Source organism: Myotis davidii, unplaced genomic scaffold, assembly GCF_000327345.1.
Source record: "Myotis davidii unplaced genomic scaffold, ASM32734v1 scaffold173, whole genome shotgun sequence".
In the NCBI taxonomy this organism is placed as follows: Eukaryota; Metazoa; Chordata; class Mammalia; order Chiroptera; family Vespertilionidae; genus Myotis; species Myotis davidii.
In genome coordinates, this window is record NW_006286303.1 from 289,772 (window position 1) to 297,034 (window position 7,263).

Here is a 7,263-nt window from a genome sequence, read left to right on the forward strand (position 1 = left end):
GTTTACAGACAGCTGCTGTTCCCAAGAGAATCAAGCGGGCTTTTTCTTTCTCCAGTGAAGTGAAAAATACAGGACGTGCATATCTGGGTGGCACTTACCAGCCTGTGTCTGTGCAAACACACACAGATACTCCGGTAAATGACCTCACCAAGCCCCATCTCCCTTCCTTCATCCTCTTGAAATCATACCGGCTTAATGCGTTTAGTATTCTGCAATTGACTACTAACTGCCATATTCAGCTAGAAACTACAGATAAACATTGACTAATCGGGTCCCCACACCCACACACATACCCTCACCCTTAGAAACATTTCCACTGATGGTCACACGAACCACTGAGCACCCTCTCACCCCTGGAGAGCATCTTCCCACAGGCTTGCTTACACACTGGCTTTTTATTTGAGCTCTCAACTCTCAGATAGGAATTTCATTAACAAAGGAAGGGGAGGGGAAATGAGGAGGAAAGTATAGACGCTGGGGGAAAGCAGTGACAATCGTTTTCAAAGGGACCTAATATTGTGTCATCCTAGGCTGACCCTTCCTTATAACTGTTCTTTATTTGTACATTCTGTGCCTGAAAACAAAATAACTTTTCATTGATTGGGCAATTATCCAGGCTCTCAGCTTGGCACCCAGCCCCCAGAACTGTGAAATTAGCCTCACCAAGCCTATGCTTTGAAATGAGAAAACATCTAACTGGAAGCCCATTCAAAATAAGAAACTTGGCTCAAGGCTCCAGGGTCCTGTGTGTCTTCCTTCTTTTGGCTGCATCTCTCTCATCCAATCTCGGTGCAGAATCTCGCTTGGCTAAGAAGTAGATCAGGAACAAGAAATCAGTAGTGCTGAGAACGTCCCGTGAGACTCTCAGAAGTCACCGCCTGAGTATCAAACCTGAATAACCAGAGCGATGTAACCTCGGCACACTCGTAGTTGTTTTCTTCCTGCCCACGCTGCAGGCTTTTCAGGTCCTTGCTTGAGAGTGAACTCACAGGCGTAAATAACGTGCTGTCAACCGCCTGTGTCAGGCAGCTCAGCTATTTAAGCAGGCCAGCATCAGAGAACTCAACTTCCAAACCCAGCCTTCGCCACTTCCACGTAAGTAACTTTCAAAGATCTGCCTTTAATGTAGGAGGAATGAACTTTGTGTAGAAGCGACGGAAATGCTCCACTTACCATATTTGCTATTCTGCTGGGAAAGGTGGAGGTGTAAGGGAGAATGAAAGCTAAGAGCTGGTCCCAAGCAGGGAGCCAGAGAATGCTGAGGGATGTACGATATCAAAGAATTACAAAACGTGCATGGAGTTGAGGTGGATTTGGAGCGAGGGGCTGTCTATGTTGGCCTTCTGGCTAGTAGGTGAGGTGTTTTTCTCACTCTCTCCTATCTCTGAAAGAACACTTTGAAACCAGTGCTTGTATGACTGTGCTCAGTTACACATGAGTTTATCATTTAAAGCCAATATTGCTGTGCTACATCTCAGTTTAAAATTAGACATAATATCATTTTAAAATATTTTTGTGTTCAATGCAGGGGGGGAGGGGAGGTATCTCTGGTTTGAGTAGAGGTGGCTCGACTGTAAATTTGCAGTGCTATTTCTTGTTACTGCTGGTTCTCATAATACTTATCAGTTATGAAAATGAAAATATTGATCTTGTTTAAGATGAAAAGGAACCCCATGATCAGGGGTTTTGAGAAAATGTAGGTTTGTGATATTTGAGCACAATGGTACCCAGGTAAACTGTTAAGTAAAGTGGAACAAGAATTATTGTGGGAAAAAGGGCACAGCATACCACAGAACTTAGGTGAGACGGTCTTAAAGAGAAGAGGAATGCAAAAAGTTTCCATGAAGTAGCACTTCCCTCGACAAGGTCTGTAGTGTATTTAGTTAAGAAGGGGTAGGATAACCAGAGCAGACAGAGAACAAAATAAAGGTACGGGGGAGGAGAGAAGGGAGGGAGGGGGAGCGGATGGTAGAGGATTTATAATTAGACATCATAGTCACAAAATGCATATAGGAATACAATAAGGAAGACATTAATTCCATAGTTCCTCGCTTGGATCAAGAACCTGTGACTAAGATTAAGAATCTGGTGAAAGCCAAGAGCCTTTTGAAGGTAGTCCCCCCACCCCCGTGTCCCCAATACACACCATGATGTTCATTTTCTGGACCGCTGGAAGTCCAAGCCCTAAATTCAATAGTTGAAACCAAGGCTTTTATTTTATTTATTTATTTTTGCTTTTTTTTTTTTAACTGAACTGAAGCTGCTGATTTAAGACCCTGAACCCACTGGCAGGCACTTCTTAGCCACCAAACTGAAGCTCAGTTAGAAGGTCATAAAGGTCTGATTTCAATCAAGCAAATTATGATTAGGGGGCTTCTCTGAGCAAAGATAAGTTGGGGGCCAGGAAGAAGAGGAAACAAATGAAAGGTAGCTTCTGTTCTCAAAGAGCTTGATATCTAAACAGCAAAAACAAAATGATAAGAGGCCAGGCAAAAAACAGTACACACTGTGTGACTTTATTGATAGAAAATGCAAACTAATTGATAGTAACAGAAAACAGATCAGTGGTTACTTGGGGGAGGAGGACAGGAGGAAGAGGGCTGGGAGGGCTACCAAGGGCACAGGGAAATGGGATGGTGGATGTGTTCATATTGTGATTGTGATAACCATTTCTTATAAGTGAAAATGTATCAGATTGTACACTGTAGACACTGCAGCGTTATATGCCAATTACAACCCAACAAACAATACTTGAGCAATAGATCTTTTTTAAAATAAACAATTTTTATTTTTTTTAAAATATATTTTTATTGACTTCAGCGGAAGGGAGAGGGAGAGCGAGCTAGAAACATCAATGATGAGAGAGAATCATTGGCTGGCTGCCTCTGGCAAGCCCCCCACTGGGGATCGAGTCCCGAAACCTGGGCATGTGCCCTTGACTGGAATCTAACCATGACCTCCTGATTCATAGGTTGCCGCTCAACCACTGAGCAATGCCAGCCAGGCAATAGGTCTTTTTTTAATCATTAAAAGCAGATCTAAAAATCATCCTATGCAACATACTGAAAATAAAAAATGAGTATGCCTGGAAAATATTAATTCAATAAATAAATCCACAGGGGCAGAACTGTGGATTTTTGTACAACTTGGAAGGTCCCAGGGATCATTTAATTCAGTTTTGAACCTGGGACTGGGTCCCACTCCAACCAATCAAATCAGAACCCCAGGGTGTGTAGCCTGACATTTTTTTGTTTTGAAACTCTCCAAGTGATTCTGATGTAAAACCCAAACCCCTCACTTCACAGGTCAGGATAGTGAGGCCCAGAGAGAGGAGGGGTCACTACTCACTGGACCACACACACCAGGGCCCAGGGAGGACAGCAACAGGACCTCAGAGGAAGAAGGACCCCTAAGGCCATTGCTTCTGGGTCCTCAAAACTACACTACCAGAACTAGCTAGGATGGGGTGTTCAGAATGTTCAAGCACATTCTTGGAACCCAGACATGCTCTGGGGCGGTCAGCCGGAGGAATTACTCAGAGCCTCAGAGGTGCATTATTTAAGGATTGTGCTAGCGCATGAGAAGGGACGGTGAGGAGGGATGTTTCAAAACTAAAGCTTCCTATTGTTCCCTACATAATACCTAGTGTAAGCCAGAGGATTGTAATTACTGTAAAGAATCATGGCTGACGCACCAGGCGCTCGGCTCTGGCGGACAGCCACCCTTGCTCTCTCAGGAACTGGCCTGAGTTCTCAGCATTGGGTGAGTCCTTTTGGCACTACAGGGTCTTTTCAAAGTGATTTCCAATCTCAACACCGGGCAGAAGCGTGAGTGGGTGAAGTTTGTTCTTGTGGCTTCTGTTCTTCTTGTCTGTCCCTCACCTCAGCACCTGTGTGGGGGCAGGGGTGCCCACGGCCTAGGACATCTGGCCATGTTGTTCATGGTTTCTCATCCCTCCGCCAACCCAAATGTGCCCGATTTCCGGGGTGTAATATCCTCAAAACTTTACTTACTCATTTTGGAAAACTAATTAAAGTTATAATGTTAATAGATAAGATTGCTTAATGAGTTATGTCTCTCCCTGGCATATTAAGTAGGTTCCAGCAAGATAGCACATCTGAGAGTTTTCCAAAATGTTACATAAATGTAATTACCATTTGGGACAATCAGGAAAATCAAAGTTTCAGGCAAAACTCATAATCTCTACTAGTCAGAATTCCAAGCAACTTGCTGGGGGAAAATATACCAAGATTGGGGGTTTTCAGTAGAATTCTTCAAATCACATCCCATAAGGAATTCCCTACAGACTGTGGGCCCTGAGAGATTTCTTTTTCTGAATTGGTTTATTTTTTGTTGAATGCATTCATCCTCATCGGAAGTGGCTGCATTTAATTTATCTTTCTGGGGGTGGGGGGGGGGAATGGAGAGCCACCTTAAGGTTACTAAAATGTCAACAAATTCTTCTCACGGGCTTTATAAATATTACCTGGTTTCTCCTTTGGAACAGAAGGCTGCCCCTGGCAGAGCAGTTTTCCTGCCTTAGTGACAAGGAACCCCCTTCTTACAGTCTGGGGCAAGGGGCCCCCTAAGTTCCTGCGACTGTGGGCCCTTGACAGCCCTTTCCTTCATTGAAGAGCTGAGACTGCTGCAGCTCCTGTTGGCAAGTGGTGGCTGCCCGTGGCACCTCCCGCCTCTGGGAGGGGCGTGGCCAGGTGTGTAATAACCTCCCTGGAGCTGAAGCAGAGTCTCAGGCGTCCGGGAGCCCAGGGCAGCTGGGCAGCCAGAGGGCACCGTCTTTACTGGTGAGAGCAGCAGCGAGGAGGGGCGGGGAAGGTAAGCACCACCCTGAGCCCCAGGAGACAGGGACACCAGGAGATGGGGGGACTCCAGCTCTGGGGGGAAGGATTAGGCTGCTGGCGTCGGGGTGGTGGCCAAATCTGTTTCATGCTGCTGTTTGGAAGCCAAATGTTTCCTCCTTTTGCCATTCAAAGTTTCACTTAAAAATGTTTTTATTTAAAAAGTGAGTGATGGGTTTGCACAGGTGATAAAACAGGTTTGTATAACTGTGACAGAATTTCTGCCAAATTCTCTTAGTGTGGAATGGCTTAATTTACATAGACTTTTTTTTTTAAGGCCGCGTCATAACCTAACCTGGATACATTTTTAGAAAATGTTGATGGCTTCCTCAAACTTTTAAAGCACCAAGTGAATGGGGTTGGTGGATGGGGCTGTGCAAAGATGAAATTGTTAGCAGATGCGTGGGCCGTGGCCCAGAGTGATTTATAAAATACTAACCTGCCCATTTAAAAACCAGCACCTGCGGATCCTGAGGCAGCCCCTGGATCACACCCATCCTGCCTGCTGGCCTTGGGTGGGCTGGTGCAGAATAGCCCTGAGGCTGCAAGTAAAAGGGATTCTCCTGATACACCGAGGTGGGGGGTGGGGGTGGGGAGGACTGTTCTCTTCCTGGCGCTTGCTGCCTTGGCCGCCTCTGCCTTCGATGACCCTGGTGTGGATTTGTTATTCCAGCGCTATTGATTCTGAACACACGTGGGTTTGGGGCGTGTGAGTACACGAGCAAGCAGGTACAGGTCAGCCTGTCCTTTTTATTTGCTGGGAAAGTGCCTTCGTGGATCCTTACGTTGAACACACCCTTCCACAGAACTCCGGTGTAGATAAGTCCTGGCAGAAGATAGCCTGTCTTGGGGAGCAGAGTGTGGGGCTGGTGATCAGGAACCTGGGTTTTATTTGCAGCTGTAATGGATGCATAACCCATGGATACAGACGATAGAGTGGTAAAGGCCTGGGAGGGTCGTGTATGGGGTGAGGGCATCAATGGGGGAAAAAAACCCATAAACAGATAAAGCAGGAGGGAACCCAAAAGATGAGTTGTCCAGTGGATTATTAATAGCACCTCCTTTTATTCTCAAAAATGCATGGCCTGAGCAGTGAGCTCTGTGGTCTCCTAGGAAGGCAATGCATAAGACAGTAACGTGAGTTGCTCTAAATGTTGGGATTTGTTGGTGGCTGAGCTGAGTCTGGACCCAGGCCTGCCCATGCCTCATTCTGGCCTCTGCCAAGTCACTCACTCCCACCATGACTCAGTTTCCTTATTGAAAGCTTTGTATCTGGACGGTCCAGACAGAAAGCTGGTGTATTTATATTGTCTTGCCAAAAATAAGTTCAGTATACATGCTGGGGGACTTGTTCATCACAAGGCCAAGTTACTTTATTTGTTTCACGTTCTAAAAAGCCTAGTGATTGGTTAGCTTGTGGCCATGTTTGGATAGCAATAAAAGCTCTTTTAGAACTAGAGAAGTTAATTTTTACCCATCCTCAAATCATTTCTTGTAATTTGCTTCCAGTAATTTTGATAAAATATTGACCAAACATTAAAACCCTGCCAGATCTTTTGGAACTGCCTTGTTCTTTTATGATAAAAACAAAGCTGCCCTCGCCAGTGTGGCTAGTTGGTTAGTGTTGTCCCATGCATTGGAAGGTGGTGGGCTTGATCCCCAGTTCAGGCACCTGTGAAGGCAAGCGATTGCTGTATCTCTCTCACATCTATGTTTCTCTCTCTCTCAAAATCAATTAAAATAATAATTTTTTAATATATATATTTTTTATTGATTTCAGAGAGAAAGGGAGAGGGAGAGAGAGAGAGAAACATCAATGATGAGAGAGAATCATTGATCAGCTACCTCTTGCACTCCCCACACTGGGGATCGAGCCCGCAATCCAGGCATGTGCCCTGACCCAGAATCAAACAGTGACCTCCGGGTTCATAGGTCGAACCTCAACCACTGAGCCATGCCAGCCAGGCAATAAAATTTTAAAAATAAAAACAACCTAAGGCAGACATCTACCACTTCTAATCTCTTAGTGCATACTGGGCAGGAACTAATGCCAGTCATTCTATCTAGACAGATTATGATTGAAGTTTCCTGGAATTCTTAAGGACGTGACAGATATGCTTAGATAGTTAGTCTTTGTTGATATATTTTCATTTCCTTCCTGTGTGGTTTCTCCATAAGGAAATTTACATAAACAATCTTCTTCAGCTCTTATATTTCCTCATTCCTTTCCAAATTTCTGGTCTACCAATACCTAGGAGTGAAATCTGTTTGTTGTTTTTAATGTTTTAGAAATAAACTTTAATTCAGTAACCTAGGCCTGGGAGTGTTTACACTTTATTATGTATTCTTCACACACTGCCTGGGGAGTGGCATAGCACTGTTTGGAGATGGCTAGAACTGGGGTTTA

General features: G+C 44.8%; 1 protein-coding gene across 2 annotated transcripts in view; it reads left to right on the top strand.

The window, feature by feature from the left end:
• The first annotated feature begins 776 nt into the window (after positions 1-776).
• Positions 777-7,263, top strand: part of HOPX (HOP homeobox) — a 48,633-nt gene continuing 42,146 nt past the window's right edge. The window contains exon 1 of one of the 2 annotated variants that reach the window (XM_006757786.2): positions 777-1,095. The gene's annotated coding sequence lies outside the window, so the exon portion shown is untranslated. Of the gene's footprint in view, positions 1,096-4,731; positions 4,834-7,263 lie in introns of those variants that run through there. The other variant, XM_006757785.2, reaches the window with a different exon arrangement.